The sequence below is a fragment of the Amblyraja radiata genome, chromosome 24, assembly GCF_010909765.2.
Source record: "Amblyraja radiata isolate CabotCenter1 chromosome 24, sAmbRad1.1.pri, whole genome shotgun sequence".
Classification (NCBI taxonomy): Eukaryota; Metazoa; Chordata; class Chondrichthyes; order Rajiformes; family Rajidae; genus Amblyraja; species Amblyraja radiata.
Window position 1 is genome coordinate 11,025,732 of NC_045979.1, and position 22,811 is coordinate 11,048,542.

Sequence of the window (22,811 nt, forward strand, 5' to 3'; positions counted from 1 at the left end):
CGTAGCGGGTACGTCGGAGCTCGGGACGTCTCTTAGCGGCTCGTAACGCTAACGGCAGGTACTCGGGAAACGCGGGAAGCTCGGGAAGACTCGTGAAGATTTTTCAACATGTTGAAAAATGTCCACGAGAGCCCCGAGCACCTACGAGCGGCTATTACCGTAATTCTCCGAGTTCGAATCGGGGAAACTCGGGAGAACTCTTGAATTAGCTCGTACAGTGGGACAGGCCCATTAGAGTATCAAGCAGAAAGTCATTTGTTCTTAAAGCCCACGGCACTTCAACAATCTCACTGGTCTGTTGAAGCAGTGCAATACTTATATCCTAAGTGCATTCTTGATGTTCTAAATTTACACTATCTAATATGTGGCATTTGATAAATGATATCCTTTATCAAACAACCAGTTAACATTCTGAGTACACAATGTTAGTGGCACTTTTTAAAAAACTTTGCAGATACTTTCCTAAATTTTGCTCCTCTTCTCACAAATTTTGAACAAGGTATACAAGATTCTGTAAGTAATTATATTCTGTTGGTACCTCAACGTAAAGGAAGCAGGAAACCAGAAACAAAGAAATTATTTGGCACAATAACTAATTTAATCATGCTTCAGTGCTGTCAATAAGTTAAGTAAGTTTAAATAATTCTAGGTATATTATATTTTTAGAAAGTTATCGCTGTTCAATGTCTACCATTCAATACTGAGAGTGCACTTTTAAGCAAGGGTGTAGAGAAATATGACAACATTGTATTTCCAATGGGGGGAAAAGTCAGTTGAATGGCTGGAAAGGTCACCCACTAAAGAACCACATAGATGGAATCCAAATGTAGACAAAAGTGCTGGAGAAACTCAGCGGGTGCAGCAGCATCTATGGAGCGAAGGAAATATGCAACGTTTTGGGCAAAAACCCTTCTTCAGACTCCAAATCCAAATCCTTGTTTGAATTGAAGGTCATTTTATACAGACTAAAATGCATCTCAAAATAATTTAGTTTCCATATCTTTTTAAGATATTAACAAGCTGTCTCAGTATGTATGAATGAGGACAAACAACATAGTTAAATATAGACTTTTAGGTAGTGAGGGTAATTGACATTGGCTAATCAGTTCTGTACAAATATCTTCACCCAAATTGAGCCTTCATTAGTTGATATTACATTTAAAGTGATTAGATAAACAAAAGTGGAAAATGTCAAAGTACAAGGACAAAGCCAGTTTGATATCATAGGGATTACTTCCCGCTTTATGCAATGATCGTACGACAACTATCCCTTTGATATTTAATTGTTCCTCCCATCCACTCCGGCAGATCATTCCCAGTTCCAGGCGGTGGTGGTGATGGGGGAGTTCGGAATCTTAATGCCCAGGTTTGTGTTGGTTACAAACTACATGGAGGTAAATTCTAGAGAGGTTGATAGTCCTCCACGAAATTAACACCTGCATTTAACTCCATACTTTAGTAGATGTGGGTGAATCCTCTTGGAAAGATAGGTTGATGGTTCAAGAGATTAACATGGTTTATCCAATGTGACAATCAGTTTCCAGGCTTTTTCTTGGCACTCAGCAATATAATTAAGGCAAAAATGCAGGATTATTGGAGTGCCCAAATACGGGTCATGTAAATGCACCAACAACTGGGAGCTCACAGGTTCTTTCTGTATTGTTTGTGTGAACAGCCCTGTTAAGAGCCTTTGAGTATTAGAGATACAGAACAAAGCAGAGCCCCTTCCCATACCTTTAGTTTCCCCCTCCTTGACTCCCAGTCTGATGAAGGGCCTCGACCCAAAACGTCACTAATTCCTTGTCTCCAGAGATGCTACCTGACCCACTGAGTTCCTCCCGCATTTTGTGTCTATCTTCGGTGTAAACCAGCATCTGCAGTTCCTTCTTAAACATATTGAGTATAAAAGTTGGGATGTTATGTTATAGCTGTACACGATGTTGGTGCAGCTCCATTTGGAATATTGTGTTCAGTTTTGGTCACCCTGCTTTAGGAAGGATGTCATTAAGGTGTAAAAGGTGCAAGAAAGATTTACGAGAATGTTGCTAGGACTTGAAGGGCTGAGCTAAAGGGAGAAGTTGGGCAGGCTAGGAATTTATTCATCGGAGTGCAGGAGGCTGCGGGATGATATTATAGAGGTATGTAAAATCTGAAGGGAATGGATAGGGTAAATGCACAGGATCTTTTACCCAGAGTAGGGGATTCACAATCCTGATCACATGTTCAAGGTGAGAGGAGCAGGTTTTGATACAAACCTGAGGGACAACCTTTTCACAATGGAACGAGCTGCCACAAGAAGTAGTTGTGGAAGGTACTATAACAGCATTTAAAAGATGGACAGATACACAGATAGGGGGCTGAAGAGAGAAATAAACAAGAGAGAAAGATGTGCCTTGCAGAAGGCCATACTGGTGCGTAGAGGCAGAGGATTAGTTTCCTCGAATACAGACACAAAAAGCTGGAGTAACTCAGCGGGACTGGCAGCATCTCTGGAGAGAAGGAATGGGTGACGTTTCGGGTCTAGACCCTTCTTCAGGAGATAAGTGAAACGAGAGATTCGATTCCTCAACAGGTTGGAACACAAGTCTGTGGAAACGTACAGCATTTTCTCCTGAATTTGTCACACTGGTCACTCTTTTCTGGGCTGTTGTCAATATCAACATTGTCCTGAATTCATTTGCTTTCCATTGCTTTGACGGAAATATTTCCAGTGTCTTGAATCAGCTGGGCACAAATGAGTAAGATGGGTGACAGGACAGGCAACCTATTTTCCATGTAACACTGGTCAGAATGAGTGAATGGTGTGGTCAGGGTTCTGGCTGACTGCCCAGAGGTGCAGAGTGAGGGCCCATTGACTGCACACCCATGGTAATGAAGGCACAACTAAAACATCCAGAGGTGTTCAATAAATGAAAAGGTCTCGATGCCTTCAACAAAGCCATAAAGAAATCTTGGGTTGGAAGAAACTGCTGGTTTGATGTTGGTTTAAACCGAAGATAGACACAAAAAGCTGGAGGAACTCAGCAGGTCAGACAGCATCACTGGAGAAAAGGAATAGGTGATGTTTTGGATTGAGGCCCTTCTTCAGATTCAGAGCCTATCTTAACAAAAAATCTTGCAACAGGTGATAATAATGCAATAATATTCCCAGGCTCCTGTTATGATCCTAAGAATCTACAGACCAAACACATAGAGAAGCAGAATTAAAGACGTCTCTTTTAAGCACTCACTTCAAAACCGGTAGACATGAGGAATCAACTATGGCGGTCCAGAAGAAATAAAATGCAAGGCATAAAACAGGCACGTGCATCACTGAGCAAATTATAGGGTGGTGACAATGACTTCCAGGTGCCCCCTCAATCTGACGGAGGCCTTCATTACTCATCCAAGCTGTCTAGAATTGCTCTGGTTATTTTATGGCACTGTGCAAAACATTATGGGGCAGAGATATCTGGATGTACAGGAGGAAGAAGGGACTGATTATGGAGCCTGACAATATCAAGGAGGAAGAACAAGGAAGGTAGACACAAAATGCTGGAGTCACTCAGCGGGACAGGCAGCATCTCTGGAGAAAAGGAATGGGTGACTTTTCAGGTCGAGACCCTTCTTCAGACTGATGTCAGGGGAGTGGGCGGGACAGAGATAGAATGTAATCCGAAACAGTAAGACTGGTGGGAGAGCTGGGAAGGGGGAGGGGATAGAGAGAGAAAGCAAGGGCTATTTGAAGTCAATGTTCATACCGCTGGGGTGTAAGTTACCCAAGCAAAATATGAGGTGCCGCTCCTCCAATTTGCACTGGAACTGACAATGGAGGAGCCCAGGACAGAAAGGTCAGATTGGGGATGGGAGCGGGGGTTAAAGTGCTGAGTAACCGGGAGATCAGGTAGGTTAAAGCGGACTGAGCGGAGAAGTTCAGCGAAACGATCGCCGAGCCTGCACTTGGTCTCGTCGATGTACAGGAGTTGACACCTGGAACAGCAGATACAGTAGATGAGGTTGGAGGAGGTGCAAGTGAACCTCTGCCTCACCTGGAAAGACTGTCGGGGTCCTTGGATGGAGTCAAGGGGGGAGGTAAAGGGACAGATGTTGCATCTCCTGTGGTTTCTGGGGAAAGTACCTGGGGAGGGGGTTGTTTTGTGTGGGAAGGGATGAGTTGACCAGGGAGTTGCGGAGGGAACGGTCTCTGCGCAAAGCAGAGAGGGGTGGAGATGGGAAGATGTGGCCAGTAGTTGGATCCCGTTGGAGGTGACAAACATGTTGGAGGATTATACACTGTATGCGACAGCAGGATGTGGGGGCAAATATGTGCGGGAAGAGGATGGGGCAACAATGGGCGAGAGGTGCAAACACCCTGATCAAAGCCCTCACAATGTTCCCTTTCATCATTATTATTCCCCTCTTGAGCTTCTGTAATATTAATGGGAAACACATTGGCCAGATTTAAATTGCTAAGGTGGCAAGCTAAATCAATCAATGTCATACTAATCAATTTACTGGATAAACTCTTTGATCCTAAAAATAATTATTTCATGCAAGTAGATTTTAATTCCCTCGGATAACCATTTTTTAAATACCATATTCAACTTTCTATACTTTATACAAAATGTTATTATTTGATGGTGATATGCTGGTTGCCAGATACCCATTTGAAATGTTGCCTGAAACTGCTCAGAGGTGTGAAGGCCATTAAATCTTGACATTCAGGTTTTTTCTGTCAGTGGCTAATATTATTGCTTCAACGATGACAGCAAAAAACTTCCAAAGAAAATCTGCCTGTCATTGTTTCAAATTCCAGTCCATGCACAAATCCTTCATGGACCAACAGTAACTGGTGTATCAAATAAATCTACTGCATGATACTGCACAATAGGTATCACGTTCCATTGTATCAATCGTATACAATTAACATTTTATCTTGTAGAAATTAACTAAACTAACTAGTCTGGTTGTAAACGAGTATCCAGTTCAATTGCTATGGTATATTTTACAAGTTATTGACATTTTAAACTTTACAAAAACCACTTAAACAAAAAGTTTTTTCACTTGCCCTGCCCGTTAGCTACATTCGACGCCACAATGACGTCACAATGGGATCCCGAATTTCATTTACATATAAAACAGCAATTTTTAAAATTCTAAAAAAACATATGTTTAAATAAATCACAATTTTCATTGTATGTGTGTGCGTGTGTGTGTGCGTGTGTGGGGGTTCATTTGAAAAAAACATTGCAATTTTCATTGTGGGGCGGGGGGGGATAGGGAGGAGGTGAGGAGTGGGAGAGCAGGGGATTGAGAGAGAGGAGGGGGGTAGGGATGGAGATGAGGGGAAAGTGGGGGGGGGGTGAGGAGGGAGAATGGGGGAGGAGGGAGGGATAGAGGGAGAGATGGGGGAGTGGGGGAAATAGGGAGTCGGGGATAGAAAGGAGGCAGTGGGGGAGGGTGGGATAGGGTAGGTGAGGAACGTGGAGCAGGAGTATTGAGGGAGAGGAGGGGGTAGGGAGGGAGAGGGAGGAGTAAGTGGAGGAGGGAAAGTGGAGGAGGAGGGAGGGATAGAGGGAGAGGAGGGCAGTGGGGGAGGGGAGGAGATAGAGTGGGGGCTGAGATAGGGGGGAGGTGAGGTGTGGGGAAGCAGGGGGATAGAGGGAGAGGAGGGGGTAGCGAGGGGAGAGGGGTTATGGAGGGAGGGAGGGAGTGTGAGGGTAGGGGAAAGGAGAGGGAGGAAGAGGTGAGGGAGGAAGTGGGGGAGGAGAGGAGAGGGGAAAGAAGAGGGAGGGTGAAGAGGAGGGGGAAGGAGTGCTGGGGGTGAGGGGGAATGGAGGAGGATAGGGGTAGGAAGAGGGATGGCGAGAAGCAGTTGGGGGAGGGTTGCCGTGATTCGCGTTACATCGGGGATCTCTGGCGTCACAACGGGAACCCGTCAGCCACGCCTGCGCAGTTGGGGGCTATGGGTGAGTGGTGGAATATTGCGTTGGGGGAACAGGGCCCAACGTGTCCGCACCTGGTGTAGTGTTTCATAGCAGACATATACTTGACACAAGTAATTCTCAGCAAGTACATGTAAATAGATATTAGATCTATATAGTGACACAGAAAATGTAGTGTGAACATTGTGTCATTCTGGAGTGTTCGGCCAAACAGCAGGGAACATAATAGATCACATTGAGATGGATGAGACAAAGGACTGTGCTGTCTGGATTCCAATTATCTCCTTGAAAGATAAATTGAAAATCCAAGACAAGGGTCATGATAAAATCAGGATTAGATGAAGGGGAACATTAGATGAATGGGCCAAGCATTAAAGCCCCAGACATTTTAGAATCAAATTATTTTTTACTATTACAGTACAAATCACGAGGGGTCCTATGCCATAAACTTATGCATAGGTCCATGTCTACTAAAGGGCCTGTCCCACTTTCATGAGGTAATTCACGAAATCTCCCGAGTTTTCCCCTGATTCAAACTTGCAGGATGTTCGTAACGAGTCCGTAGGATTTCGTAGATATATCGTAGCGGCTCGTTATGCCAGCCGTAGGTACTCAGGGCATCAGGTAAGTCGGGACGTTTTTTTCCAGCCTGATAAAAAATGTCCACGAGTAAAAATAGTCAGGATGAAAAAAATTGCAACTTTTTACTCGTAGTTAGTTCGTGGGCAGACCGTGAGGGTAGTCGTAGATATTCGTGGGTACTCGTAGCACGGCAGCTGGACAGAGAAATAAAGGCGAGTGAAAAAAAAAGCTTAAGTCAACATTAGCACGTGACCTCTGTAACTCCAGTTCGTGAGCATATTCGTGGAAGGTCGTAGGAGTTCGTAGATTGCCAAAATCTTGATTTTTCTTTTTTAGGTCCTTTAAACTCGGCAGAGGTTTTGGATTAAGTCGTGAAAGTGGGACAGGCCCTTAAGTCTAACCAAAAAAAAATGGTGATGGTAATATCTGATGTCATGTATTTTCATTGTATTCAAATCCTCATTACGTCTAGTTTCTGGTTCCGAGAAGCTCCTGAACCACATTGTCCAATTGTATCTGAACAATCACACTCTTAGCCACAATGAAATCTCAGCAACCTTAGTAGAAAATAACTGATTAAACCAATCCAAACGTTCTTAATTCAGCATCAAATACTTTGTTTATTTTATCCATCAGTGCACAGATTGTGAATGGAATTGCTTTTACACATCTATTTCTGAGATTGCTGGTTGCTGTATTCATGTCTATCCTTCACCACCAGAATTCAATAATCTCCAAAGAAATGTATTGAAATGGCAATGCATTCATTGAAGAAGCTACACACTTTCAACAAGAAAACAATGGCCAGCGGGTTGAGTTACTACCTCATTCCTCCAGTGACCTGGGTTCAATCCTGACCTCGGTTGCTGCCAGTGTGGAGTTTGCACATTTTCTCTGTGACCACATGGGTCTGCTCTGGTTTCATCCCCACATTTCAAAGATGTGGTTTGGTAGGTTCATTGTCTTCCGCCTCTTCTCATCTTAGTCACCTCTTCAAAAAATTCAATCATATTTATTATCCCTAATAAATCCTTGCCTTTCTAAAGCAGGTAAATCCTGTCTCTCAGAACCCCCTGCAGTACCTTTCCTACCACTGATCCCCACCAGTGTGCAGGAGAATGGTAGAATTGGGGACACTTGATAGGAACAAGGAGAGAATAAAATGGGATTAGTGCAAGATTAGTGTTAAAACAAGTGCTTGTTGAACAATGTGGACTAAGTGGGCTGAAGGACATGTTTTAACGCTGCAGGACTCCCAATACCAAAATGTGTATTTCATCCTGAAATGCTTTTTGGAACATGAAAAATATGCACCCTGCAGTCAAACAATAGGCAATGAACATGATAAAATTCATAGCAAGTTTGAAAATCTTCATTCCTGCCTCTGTAACATTGCTTTTATCTGAGCCTGCCTCGGTCCATTTACTGCTGAAACTGTTTGTTCCTCAAGGACAAATATTTCAGTCCTCTCCTGGCGACTTTACTACCTCTGTAAACTATTAAAGTGGTTGCTAATTTTCATTTGAGTCCTAATCTACACTAAAACACTTATCCCCCAATACAATATGCACTCACTTATACTGCTCTTTGTTTAGAAATGAATCCTTTGTCCTGCCTCTCCTTGTATTTCATCCCTCCAGCTTTCTTAAATATCTTCAATTCTGACCTTGTTTTATTTATCTCACTTTTGAGGGATTGCCTTTATAGCCATGGGATTATAAAGACAATCAAAAGTGAGGCAAATTCTTGCAGAAGATCTCTATAAAACCTATATTTTTGATCAACTTTAGTCTGCCTCGATTTCTGCTTCATTCTTTAACTGGATATCAGTTTTTAACTGATACTCTCCTGTGGAAAAACTTGGAATATTTCCGTATTAAATAAAATATTGACATGAAAGTTTATTATGTTGGTTACTGAACTAATTTTTTATCGAATGTCAAATATTTGCATGTTGAATGAGGGGCGAGGAGAGGGTAACAAGCAAGTGAATTAACTTAAATGTTCATAGTTTTGAGACACATAGTTTTGGTCTTCGGCCCTTCAGCCCACCGAGTCCACACCGACCATCGATTACCTGTACATTAGTTCTATGTTATCCCACATTCGCATCCTACACACTTGTGACAATTTACAGTGGGCAATTAACTTACAAAGCTGCACATTTTCAAAGTGGGGGGGGGATACCAGAGCACCCAGAGATATCCTACACGGTCACAGAGAGAACGTGCAAACTCTGCACATACAGCACCCGTAATCAGGATTGAACAGAATAAGATCCTCATCAATGAATAAGACATATTCGCTGCTCCTGATGTGGCCTATTTTACATCGGCAAGACGACGCATAGACTAAGCCATTGTTTCGATGAACACTTGCGTTCGTTCTGCCAGGGCATGTTGGAGCTGCAGGTTTGGTAATCATTTGGTAAATCCCCTTCCCATACCGACATTCTGTCCTTGGCCCCCTCCACGGCCATAGTGAGACCACATCCAAACCGGAAAAACCTACAGCCTAATGATAGGAAGACTCAATCCTCCAATTTCAAGCACCAACCCACCGAACCCCCTCCTTCCACTCCCTTACATTTCGCCCACTTCTGTATGCTCATCTCTCACCCTTTTCTCCCCAGAATCCCTTTTATCCCACTTCTTTCCTTATCCTTTGGCTTCTTTCCTCCTTCAGCTTTTGTAACTATCTCCACCCATCTGACAATCATTATCCTCAACCGCATTCACTTATCAATAGCCAGGGTTTACCCCACCTCCCCCAACCATTCCCAGCTTTCTCCCCTCTATTCAGTCAATCTGAAGAAGGGTCCCGACCCAGAATCAGTACCTGTTCATTCCTCCCACAGGTACTGCCTGACCCGCTGAGTTCCTCCAGCACTGTGTTTTGGTCACAGCTACTTGGAGCAAGTCTGATGTACGATACTCACTAAATCAACAGAGCTACATTCTCCAATCAAACTTCTGCTTTCAGTTTCAGGGACAATTACAATTCAAGGAGGCAGACCAAAAAACAAGTCATATTCAGGATTTAACAGCTCTCTCCTGCTTCCCCCCATATGTATTGGCAGGCAATGGTAGGAAGTACTTTTTCTCAATAGCATTTCAATCCAAGGTTAGAATTAATCAAAGTGCAGTTTACCAAATAGTGTTTTACAGTCTTTTCGGGAATAACATTATGCTCTGTCACTATTCAACTTATTCAGGAACCACATTATTTATCTTCTCTGCAGCAGAGACCACACAGGCCAAGCCCATGTTATGGGGGCGGGGTGGAAAGAAAGGGTTGCTTTCCTAGAAAATGAGTCATAACACAATTTCCAATAGCAAGGCGTGTCAGGAAATGCAGATTAAATAAAAAAATACAATAGCCAGTTGGTTTGCAAATTTTTTAACCACACTATTTTATTAATATCTCTAAATTCCAGGTAATGATTTGCAAATTCTGGAAGGGTAAATTTCCATAACCCAAATGGTTGTTATATAGGGATCACCTGTACTAAATGATTCAAGTCAAGTTGAGTGTATTGTCATATGTGCATAGAAGATAGACACAAAATGTTGGAGTGACTCAGCAGGTCATGCAGCATCTCTGGAGAAAAGGAAGAGGTGACTTTTGTGCAGTGAAAAGCTTTTGTTGCCTCCTAATCAAACAGCAGAAAGACAATACATGATTACAATCGAGCCATCCACAGTGTACAGATATGTGATGAAGGGAATAACGTTTAGTGCAAGATAAATTCAGTAAATTCAGTACACATATTTGTGTGTATGTGGGGATACAGATGTAATAACAAATACAGGGTATAGATACAATTAAGGTACAAATATAATGCAAATCTTGCATGCAGCTTCATGGACACAGAGTCGCAAAACACACAAAAACATAAATCCCACGTAAATTCTGCAAGAGTGAAAAGAAAAATAGTCCTTGCAAAGAAAAGGAATCTGCCCAAAATGCACAATGAGAAAACAAGTCCACAGCAGTACAGGAAGTGGTCGGTTATGCCCCGTTGTCCAAAGCTCGCTGTAGGATCTTTGCCGTTGTCATGGTAGGATTAGGGCTGTGTAGATCAGTTCAAGAACACTGACAGCTGTGGGAAGGTAGCTGCTTCTGAAGAAGGGTACCGACACAAAGTGTGGGAATTCAGATATCTGTACCTTATGTATCTCAACAGTAACAGTGAGAAGAGACATGGCCCTTCCGTTAGGAACCCTCCCCGACAGATACCATCTTCTTGAGGCAGCAACTCATGCAGATGATTTTGATGGCAGGAAGAGCTGTGGTCTGGGCTGCTTGCAGCACATCCTCCAGCCTTTTACATTTCTGTGCAGTGAAACTGCCAATACCAGGCCATAACGCAATCCTGAGGCAACTGAACCATTCCACCAACAATTAGCGAGCAGTCCTGATCTGCTATCTACCTCATTGGAGACTCTCGGAATATCTTTGATCGTACTTTACTGAATTTATCTTGCACTAAACATTATTCCCTTCATCACGTACCTGTACACTGTGGATGGCTCGATTGTAATCATGTATTGTCTTTCCGCTGTTTGATTAGGATGCAACAGAAGCTTTTCACTGTACCGATAACATGTGATAATAAACCAAACTCAAACTAAATACTTTCTACAGTGCATCTGTGGAAGTTTGTTCGAGCATGGGGTGACATGTCATATCTCTTCCCTCATAACATTAGCTTGGCTAAAGAAAGAAGAGACTCTGGCACACACACCTTCTTTGTGATTATGTGCCTGGCCCAGGGCAGAACAACTGAGGAGTTAATAGTCAGCAACATGAACCTGCGAACTCTCAACACTGTCAACCCACCAATGAAACTGACACATACTCTCCCGACTTTCTGTTTCTGAAGTCAACTATTAATTCCATGGATAGTTACAAAATGCTGGAGTAGCTCAGCGGGACAGGCAGCTTCTCTGGAGAGAAGAAATGGGTGATGTTTCGGGTCGAGACCCTTCTTCAGACTGGTTTTGTTACTGTTGAACGCCATCAACCAGGTGTTCTATCGCTCTCCTATACGCTGACTCATCACCATTCATGAACTGGCCAGTAACAGTGGTGTCATCGATGAAATTGCAAATGGCATTGGAGCTATTCTTAGCCACATAGTAAGTGGTGCAAAGAGGGTAGAGCAGGGAACAGGAGTCCGTTATAGGTTTACTGCAGGGATGCAGCCCTGAAGTGTACCTGTGTTGATGGTCAATGAGGAGATGCTTTACCAATCCACATTGATCGAGGTCTGTCATAGGTATACAGCAGGGAAGCAGGACCTTCCGCCCAATTTATTTATCCATGCGGACTAAGTTGGCATTCTGGGCTTGTCCAATTTACCTGCAGTGGGCTCATGTCTCTCTAAATCTTCCCCAAACATACATATCCTTTCAAATGTCTTTTGAAAATCGTAATTGTATCCACTTCGATAGCTTCCTCTGGCAGTTGGTTCCAGATACAGACAACCCTCTGAGTGAAAGTGTTCCCTCTGAGCTCCATCTTAAATCTTTCCCTTCTCACCAAAATCATATGCCCTCTAGTTTTGGAATCCTCTACCCCGAGATAAAAAGACTGATCGTTCACTTCATCCATGCCACATGCATGCATCAATAAAGTTTACCCCTCAACCTCCTATACTTCAAAGAAAGACACAGCCTATCCAACCTGTAATTCCAACCTGCAAGTCCAGGTTACATCCTGGTGAAATGATTTTGCATCCTTTCCTTCTAATGACATCCTTCCCATAGCTGGGTGACTGGAACGGCACATGACTTTTCAATTGTAATGGATCATGCTGCTGCATCATGATGTCCTAACTTTTGTACTCATTACCCTTCCCAATTAAGGCAAATGTCAAAGGCCTTCTTCATCATCATGTCCACCTAAAATCACATGCTTCAGGAAACCATGCAACTGTACTCGTAGATCTCTCCAGGACTCTCCCAATAGCTGGAGATTTACATATCAAAGGACAGCACTAGAGTTACATTCCATTTGCCATTCCTTTGCCCAATTACCCAGCTGATAAAGATCTGGTTGTAAACGGAGAGTTCCTTCCTCATTGTCCACAATTACACCAAAAATTGGTGGCATCTGCAAATTTACTAACAAAGTTAACTGAATTATCCTCCAAATCATTAATATTAGTAATGTCAGTTACTAATATCAGTACAGGGACCCAGTACTGACTCCAGCGTTACACCACTGGTCACAGGCCTCCAATCAGAAAAGCAATTTTCCACAACCACTCTTTGATTCCTTCTGCCAAGTCACATTTGAATCCAATTGGTTAGCTCTCCTTGGATTCTATGTGATCTAACCTACCAGACTAACTACCAAGTGGCACCTTGTCAAAGAACTTGCAAAAAGATAAATACATAAAACTTACATAAAGATAATGTGCACTGCCGTGTCCTTGTCATTCCACTTGGCGACCTCTTCAAACATTTCTATCAGATCCTTGAGACACTATTTCCCATTAAAATACATGTTAACTATCTCTAATCAATCAATGCTTATTCAAATGCTGATAGCTTCAGTCCCTCAGAATCCCTCTAACAACCTTCCCACCACTGACATCAGGCTCACCAACCTGTAGGTTCCTGGTTTCTCTTTGCTGCCATTATAAAATAACAGCACAACATTAGCCACCCTAATGGAACGTCATCTCTGGTTGAAGACAATTCGAATAAAGGGCCTGCCCTACTTTCACGACCTAATTCACGACCTCTGCCGAGTTTTGCCCTTGACTCATGCTCGCAGCATGATCGTCACGAGGTCGTAGGAGGTCGTAGGTAGGTCGTAGCAGGCCGTGATGCTAGTCGTAGGTACTCGTGGCATCAAGTAGGTTGGGGCGTTTTTTCTAGCACGATGAAAAATGTCCATGTAAAAAAGGTTGTGAAAGTGGGACAGGCCCTTAACTCAGCAAGAGCCTCCGCCTAGCTTCTTCCTTATCTTCCCATAGCGTAATTGGGTGCGCTTGGTAAGGTCCTAGGCATTATCCACCTTAATGCAATTTAACAGCAACAAAATTCCTCTTTGGTAATTCATATTCAATCACAACATAGACATCACACCACATATGGCTCAATTCCTTAGCTTCCATAATCTTCTCCACATTAAAAGCCAATGAGAAATATTTATTTGAATATCTCCCCTATCTCCCTCCGCTGGCTCTACACAAAGGTGGTTATTAAGGAAGTCAAGGATCTAGTTGCAAAGGTAGGTACAGAGACCCAGGAGCATTATGAACAGAGTGTCGGCCTTACAGCCAACGCTAAAATCAAACAATGCTGCTTCTTTAAACCACTGGGCAACAATAACTATTTATACAGACATTTGTTTGACATTTAAAATGACCATCAGGATAAAATAAATTAATAATTTTCCCATCATTGTTCAAAGAGAAAGCTCTACATTAAAGATTTACAAGCAAAGAAAGGAGCTTATCATTTTATCTCCAACAACAATATCAAAATTTGAATTGTCACGATTTATGAACTGCACAAAGAAAATAATATTTCAAAAAATAAAGTAATTTAATTTGAAGAAAACTGTTAAGAGATTTCAGCAAGGACGATTTTCAGAAGTGGATACAGATAAAATATTCTCATATTAATTTTTTCTCTGCATGGAGGATATCCATTTTAGTGATTAAATCAAGATTCAGGCAAGAAATAATGCTTTTTTGAGGGAACAAAAATACTCGATCAGTCTGAAGAAGGGTTTCAGCCCGAAACGTTGCCTATTTTCTTCGCTCCATGGATGCTGCCTCACTCGCTGAGTTTCTCCAGCACGTTTGTCTACCTTCGATTTTCTACCATCTGCAGTTCCTTCTTAAACAAACTTCCTGTATTTGACTTGTTTTGGTAAAATTATCAGCAGCAGGATGTGGAAGATTGCAACCTTCTTGTGGTCCGACGAACGCAATCAACCCGGCTTACACAATCAAATAAGATCAAATAGAACAATTTGTCCTGCAACTTTAGGCTGTGCACGTTGACATACTCAAGAAGAAGATCAGCAGCAGGATTCTTATTGACAAGCTCCCTCTGCAGCATTAATTAGCAAGTCAATATTTTACTCCTGTTCGGACTATGACACTTTAACTGTAGTTTTGTGCTATTTCTAGCAAATATTTAATGAAATAAATAACTTTGAATATAGTAGCAGTGGAGCAACAGAGTTAGTGCTCCGGGGCTGTGCAGGAAGTGGTACAATAAAATATACCAGGAAACTAGAGTGCAGCTGTGGAGTTACAAACATCCTGGTGTGTGTATAGGAAGGAACTGCAGATGCAGATTTAAACCGAGGGTAGACACAAAAAGCTGGAGTAACCCAGCGGGAACGGCAGCATCTTTGGAGAGAAGGAAAGGGTGACGTTTTCGGTCTGAAGAAGGATCTCGACCCAAAACGTCACCCATTCCTTCTCTACAGAGATGCTGCCGTTCCCGCTAAGTTACTCCAGCTTTTTGTGTCTATCCTGGTGTACGTATTACCCTTTTCTATGCTTTGAACAACCTTGAACTAACACATCAGCCAACATTATCTTCCAAGCACAATTATTGGTCACTTTTATAATAATAAAATAATTGAAAGTGCACATTTCCCTCAACAGGTGAAGCAGCATTTGTGGAGAGGGCAATAGAATCAATTATTCCAGTCAATGATGCTTCATTTGGAACCAGAAAAGTGCATAATTGCATTTTAATTTCAAAGAGGGGCAGACAATGAAATAACAAAAGCCATCTCTGTGATGGGGAGAGGCTAAGTTTGTTCAGGTACCATCATTCTTTCAGAGCTGCCATTAAGAGTTTAGAAAAGATTTACAAAGATGTTGCCAGGACTGGAAGCCCTTAACTATAGGGAGAGATTGGGCAAGCTAAGACTTTATTATTTGGAGTGCAGGAGACCAAGGGGTGTTATAGCGGTGTATAAAATCACGAGGGGAATTGATAGAGTGAAAGCACATTTTTTTAATCCACGGTAGGGGAAAACAGATCAAAGGAGAAAGATTTAATAAAAATCTGATGCAGGACTCGAAATTAACGGTTGCCCAGGTGCCAATGGCCGTCAAAAGTCCCGCCAAAGTCTGCATTTATCCCATAGTCCCATGATACTAAAACAGATGATGTGGAATAGACTTTGTGCAGTACTATTAGTGGGATCTTGCCGTCACTGACTGGGTCCACAAATGGGGGGCGTCGGGGAAAGTGGGAGGAGGGGTTGGAAAATGGGAGAATGGAGGGAGAGAGGGAGAAGAGTGGAACGGAGAGGAAGAAGAGAGGGGAAGGGAAGAAGGGGGGAGAGGGGAAGGGAGAAGGGTAGGGGGGGAGTGGAAAAGGAGGGATGGAGGAGGGAGTGGGGAAGAGGGAGGGTGGAGGGGAGAGAGGAGTTCAGTCTACACTCACTGAAACCATCCCTGTGAAAAGTTAGAGGCTGTGATTTAGATCTGGAAGCGGACCAATACAAAATAAAACTGAACGATTCAGACATCTTTTCATCTGCACAATTGATTTTATTGTATTAATTTTAATATATTAATGTTTAAAATCCATGCATTGAAGGAAGAATATTTTACAGCCCATCTGTGGACCCTAACCCCAATCCTAACCCTAACCGGGCATCACCCGCAGGACAGCATATACGTCAGCTTGTGACAGGGCGCACGACATGATGAGGCACCCAAATGTAATTCCTGGATTTTGAAGATTCTAAAATCCTGGGGCGACAGGGAGACACTGCGCGTCACGACCCGACCACGACGTGACAACCACTTTTCAGGCTGTTGCCGAAAATGTCGCCCAAGTGGGATAGGCCCTTAAATCCCTCATCCCACGGGAGTGGGAGAGAAACTGCTAAGACAGCTGTCCATCCGCGTTTGGTCCATATCCCTCCAAACCTGATCTATCCATGCACCTGTCTCTGTCTCCATGTCTGTCTCTGCTCTTTCTGTCTCTCTCTGTCTCTGTGACTCTCGCTTACCAGTTCTCCCCCACTTTTTCATCAGAAACCCACCCTGAAAGTTGGGCATTGAAGCTCTCCTTAATGCTCCAGTTTAGCGCCAAGTAATAGCCATGTTGCTGAAAGGGTTGTTGTGATACAGCATGGAGTTCCTGAAGTCCCACACCAGAAGGGCTACCCAATATCTGCACTCTCCTTGACCTCATCCTTACCATATCGGCAAGTTCAGCTGAGGCTGAGCGAGGCTTCAGCCGGCTGAAGCAGCTGAAGACCCCCATCAGAAGTTCCCTCCAGGACGACCAGGTGACGGACCAGCTCCTCATCATGCTGCATGCCAGCAATGTCAAGGACTTTGATCCCCGGCCAGCCATCAGCTTGTGGCATGCAGGAGGGATGAGGGCAAGGAGGCCTGACACGGGAGAAGACTCAGCTGCAGCATCTGCCTCGGGACCTCACCCTGACAGTGACAAGTCTGATGAGGAGGATGCTCTGCTCGAGAGTGACTCAGATGAAATTAAAATGACTTTTAGACGTATTTGAACAGCTCTGTCTTTACTTTGCTTTTCAGGAGATGGTTTAAATATCAAGCAGAAAAGTTACACAAGTTCTCACAAATATAATGGTTCTGTTCATTTAAAGTTGATATCCCCCCCCCCCCCCCCCCCCCCCCACCCCCCCGCAAAAAAAAGTACTTCAGCCATTTTTATTGCACTCACTTGCCAAGTTCCATGATTGATTCAATATAGTCACCTACTTCCATGACTCATCTTCTTAGTGGGCATAGAGTAAAAGAGGTACTATGTACATTCAAAAGTGTGGTATAGGTCTGGTCAGGTAATAATAATAATAATAATAATAATAATAATAATACAGTAACAAGTATGTTACAAGAAAAACAAAATCAAAGTACACTTCCATTCGCTTTATTTCTTTTAAATTTCAAAATCCAAGAGCAGAAGGGATATATTATGTATCTATTTTCCCCTCTTGATGTTGTTACTGTGTCTACCTTCAAAGGTGTCAAATAGATCGATTCAATTCTTTATCAATTTACTTGCTGTGACTGGGCATAACAGAGATTGATGATTGAAGATTCAAAAGGAAAAGACCCATGCTATGGCCATGTCATGATAATTTTCAGTCCTTCACAGAAAACATGTTTGCATCAATCTGTAGTGTGCATGGTTAAGCATATATGTTACCATGGTCCAGGATTTATTGACACAGGTTGATCATATGCTGAATAATCCAACCGCATTTTTGTTTGGAAGTGGAAAGAAATAATAGAAATTGCATTCATTGCAACGTGTAAAAAGAGTTGAGATACTGTATTATAATTTTTCTGCATGTCATTGTGGGATATATCATGTCTTGATTGGTGAATATGTTTAGTTTGTGACTTTATTTGAAGCAGAAATAATATGTGAATGCTTTATTGAGCATAATTCCGACTGGTAACTACGTACTTCGTCCGAGCACATTATCGCACGCGTCATGCAAGCCGTCTTAAATGACCACCTAAACTGACATTCGGCAACCTAAAAAGCTGCCTATGTTGCCCGGCTGGCAACAGTGAAAAAAAGTTAAGTGAGAGCCCTGTGATGGGGCAACTTTTTCACTCAGAGGGCTGAAGGTATATTGAATCTGCTGGAGGTAGTTCAGACAGTTACAATAGCAACATTTAAGAGACACTTGAAAGCCATATACTTAGGAAAGGTTTAGAGAATTATGGGTCATATGTGGGCAAACAGGACTGCTTTAGATGGGACATCTTGGTTGGCTAGCACAAACAAATTGAACTGAAGGGCCCGTTTCTGTGCTGTGTAACTCTATCTCTCTGCCCAGTTAATAAATTAAAGGGCAATTAAAATGAGGGAGAGAAAGACAAAATAACATGTTGGAACTGTGAGCTGTAGAACAGAGCTGTTGCTGGAAATCTGAACAATAGAGATCACTGGAAACACTCAGCACATTAAGCAGCATTTGTGGAGGGAGTATAAAAAAGAGAATTAAAGATACTGCTGGATGACCTTACACAAGAACAGCCTGGAGGCGACACAACCAGGATGGGCTGGTATGTTTAGTTAATATACTATGCAGAATATATGAATGCAACCTGTGGAGACTAAAGATGAGGTGTGTTGCCTGGAGCATACATTGGCCTTTCCTGGATTATTGTAGCCAGCCTAAGGCTTCGGTGCTTTCATGTAACCCGATTTAGCCTAATCAACTTCCTGACAACCATACAGTCGTCTGAAGAAGGGTTTCGGCCCGAAACGTCGCCTATTTCCTTCGCTCCATAGATGCTGCTGCACCCGCTGAGTTTCCCCAGCAATTTTGTGTACCAACCATACAGTCCAAATGCTTTCCCTCAAAGGTAGACACAAAATGCCAGAGTAACTCAGCAGGACAGGCAGCATCTCTGGAGAGAAGGAATGGGCGACGTTTCAGGTTGAGACCCTTTTTCTGACTTTCCTTCTATTGAGCCAGTGCATGCCACGACATTAACTCATAAATCTCCTCTCCCTTATTCCCTTCTTAATGCAGAGCACCAGGATGAGAGAGATAATGTTTCTTCTTTAATCCATCTTAATTCATCCATCCACCATTAATCTGTCCACCAAGATGCAGGACAGAACACCACAGAAGATCCTTCTTCCCTCTGGCTATCAAACTGTACAACTCCTCCCCCATCTGTTGTGGGGTAGACTGACACAGACTTCCCCCCTCCCCAATATTAGCATATCTCCAATCCTTTCCACCCATCACTCTAATTTCATTTATTTTGTGTTTTTATGACTTGGCAGATCAATTTCCCTCCTAGGATAAATAAACTTGTATTGTATCATATCGTTACTGTATTTATAATCAACACCTTTCTTTGACATATTGGTAAAACAGCACTGTGTATTTAAAATAATCTGGATTTTGAAAGATACACTTTGAGGGTTATTTCTTCTGTTTGTTGACAGAAAAACGACCTCATTCATAATCAGATATTATAATATCCTCACAGTGGACTGAAACTTTGGCTTCCAGGAAAACTTCATTTTGATTATACAGACTAACCAAATCCAGTCAGTAACACTCTCTTCTTGCCAGAGTGGGAAAACGGTGTAATATCCCCATAAATAATGGTGACACGGGGAACTGCAGATGCTGGTTTACACAAAGTGCTGGAGTAATTTAGCAGGTCAGGAAGCATCTGCAGAACCAATGTTAGGCTGAACACCAAAATCTCCAATATTAGGTTGAACATTTATTTCTCGAAGTTTAGGTTACAGCCCAAAGGCATGAACATTGAATTATCCAATTTTAGGTGAATAACCTATAAACAATCCCCATTCCCTGTTCTACTTGGATTCACACCAATTTTTTCCCATTTTCAAACTAAATTCCATCCTCTGGCTTCATAAATAGGACCACTTCTATCCTTATCTCTTTATCTCTGGTCTTTGTCCAACCATCCGCCAATCACCCCACTCCCCTCACCTTTATCCACCTATCACTTACTAAACTTTATCCCGTCCCCTCCTCCTCTCTTCCAGCTTTCTCTCACCACCACAATCAGTCTGAAGAAGGGTCCGACCCAAGATGTTATCTATCCATGTTCTCCATAAAGGCTGCCTGATCCACTGAGTTACTCCAGCAATTCGTGTCTTCGCTCGCCCACCTTCCCCCCCAAAAATAATACTCAGAACAACCCACGCGAAGAAGGGTCCCGACCCGAAACATCCTCCAGAGAGGCTGCCAGACCTGCTGAGTTACTCCAGCACTAAGTGTTCAGCCCACGTTACCCGCCACACTTAGAGGTGAGGGCAATACAACTTTTTGTTTTTTGCCTACCTGAGACCCCAGCAGTCATCCCAGTTCCTTCAATCACAACCATGCTGGCACAAGAGCAACGCTGAACCACTTATCGACTTTGTGGGGGGGGGGATTTTTACCTGAGATTACACTAGAGCCGGATAAATCCGCAGATCGGAACACCGAAACAACTGGATTGCAACCGACTTTGCTGCCGTGCGCTGTGGACTCGAGTGGTGACTTGTGTTTTCTTTCCCTGCTTGCACAGTATCTCCAACAAGTAAATGACAGACTTCACGTGTCCGGTTAGAAAGTCCCGGGGCGGAGTCTAATTTACATTCCTCACAGTGAGCCTGAGAGAGAGAGAGAGCCCCGGGCTGTCGTTGTTTCCCGTCAGTGTGTGGACTCGATGTTACTGGCAGGCGTTGGCACCGCTCTGTACACGGACCAAATACATCATTCCTGGCGTGGTGCGTGTGTGTTGACAGATTGCCTTTTACTTCTATAAATGCCGGGGCGATGAAAGAGTTACACCAGCCGTCGCCCCGCCTGTCCTCGCCCGTGTATCTACAGACTGGCGGGTGTGAGTGAGGTCGTGGGCGCAGCGACCGGTGAGGAAGTGAAACCGAACCGAGCGTAAAACGGGCGGCGCCAGCCAACAGCCACGGCTCCGCTGACTAAAGCAGCTCTCTCACACGCCGCTCTAAAGGTTGAGCCCGACTGGGTTTTTTTCTTCTTCCCCTTTGGGGTTCATATTCTCGATAACTGGACTTTCCCCAGTCTGGAAGGGGACGGAAATACGTTTGAGAAACATTTATGTTTTGTCAGAACAACTTGTGTTTTGAGTTGGGCAGGATAAACGCTGAGAGCTTCTGACAGCAGCGGCACCCACAAGCTTTAATTCCCCGCCTTTTGTTGTATTAATCTTTTTTTTTTAACGTGTCTAACTTTCAAACAGATTAAAGAAGGGAAATAAAATGCCTGAAATAGTTATTTTTCCCCTTTAAAAATGCCAACAAAGAGTTAAACATGTAACATGCCATGTGAACTGGTGGTTGTACTGACAATTTCCAACAGGCATTTGAGAAAGTGTCACATCTTAAAATGAAAGCATTTTATGGTTCGTGATGAAGCATGTTTGTGTACATTGAAGATTGGCTTGCTGACCTCAGTTTTTATAATGCATAGACTTTGCTTTGCCAACTCAGGTAACCTACCAATTACTGCCTCCTTGTGTCCTCCTCACAACATACTTTCCCACCTACTCTGCATCAACAGCAAATGTGCAACCACGCTATTGATGCCTTCGCCCATGTTATTTATAAGGGGAGGGAGGAACTGCAGATGTTGGTTTACAACGAAGATAGACCCAGAATGCTGGAGTAACTCAGCGGGTCAGGCAGCATGTCTGGAGAAGAGGAATAAGTGACATACTTGAGTCATTCGTGCCAGCTTCGATTTGTTCTGGACCTTTTCATACCCCTAGTTTTCCTCTCCCGTGACTCTCAGTCTGAAGAAGGGCCTCGACCCAAAACGCATCGATTCCTTTTCTCCAGAGTTGCTGCCTGACCGGCTGAGTTACTCCAGCACTTTGTGGCTATCTATGTAAAGTTGTCCATTATGGTCGTGAATAAATAACATTATCTGAGATGGATAAACTAATGCACTGAAGTGTGTTTATTTCAACACATGGAGTGTCCTGGGTAAAGTAGATGAACAGAGTCTGGATCAGTGCCTAGATTTATAATGTAATGGCCATTATGAAGACTTGGTTGCAAAATAGGCAGGGCTGGCAGCCCAATATTCTACTGTTTCAATGCTTCAGATGTAATGGAAAGAGGTGGTGAAGTTGCTTTACTAATTGGGGAGAATGTCACGGCAGCACTCAGAGAATGTTACAAGGCGATATGAGTAGAGCTTAAAAATAAAAATAAACAATAATCACTTTAACGGGATTGTACTATAGGCCTCCCAACAGCCAGCGGGAAATAGAGGAGTAGAATGTAGACACATTACGGAAAGATGCAAAAGCAACAGGATTGTCTTAATGGGCGACTTTAACTTCCCCAATATTGACTAGGACCTAGTGCAAAAGTCTTAGATGGTACAGAATTTGTTAGGTGTTTCCAAAAGTATTTCCTGAAACAGTATGTCCAACTCGAGGAGAGACCAAACTGGATCATGTATTGGGAAATCGAACCTGGCCAGGTGACCCGTCATTGAATTAATAATAATAATAAATACTTTATTGATCCCCTCAAGGAAATTCAGATGTCCAGAAGCCCCCAACCAACAAACCCACAGATTCAAAACGAACGCAGACAGAAAATACATAGAATACAATGTGGACACTACCTGAGAGCAATAAATACTTAAAAAGACCAATAATGAACAATTAAAAATTAAAAATTGCAAAATGCATCCCCCTACAGCCTAGCGGTCCGAATTATAAAATCTAATGGCTGCAGGGGTGAAGGATCTCCTGAACCGCTCCGTTCTACAGGGCAGGGA

At 43.0% G+C, this 22,811-nt stretch overlaps 1 protein-coding gene across 2 annotated transcripts in view; it reads right to left on the minus strand.

Annotated features, from left to right (window-relative positions):
- LOC116986768 (alpha-1,3-mannosyl-glycoprotein 4-beta-N-acetylglucosaminyltransferase C-like) overlaps nucleotides 1–20,900 on the minus strand; it is a 73,580-nt gene extending 52,680 nt beyond the window's left edge. Inside the window, exon 1 of one of the 2 annotated variants that reach the window (XM_033042424.1) lies at nucleotides 20,441–20,900. The gene's annotated coding sequence lies outside the window, so the exon portion shown is untranslated. Of the gene's footprint in view, nucleotides 1–20,339 lie in introns of both variants that reach the window. The other variant, XM_033042425.1, reaches the window with a different exon arrangement.
- Between the last annotated feature and the right edge of the window lie 1,911 nt (nucleotides 20,901–22,811).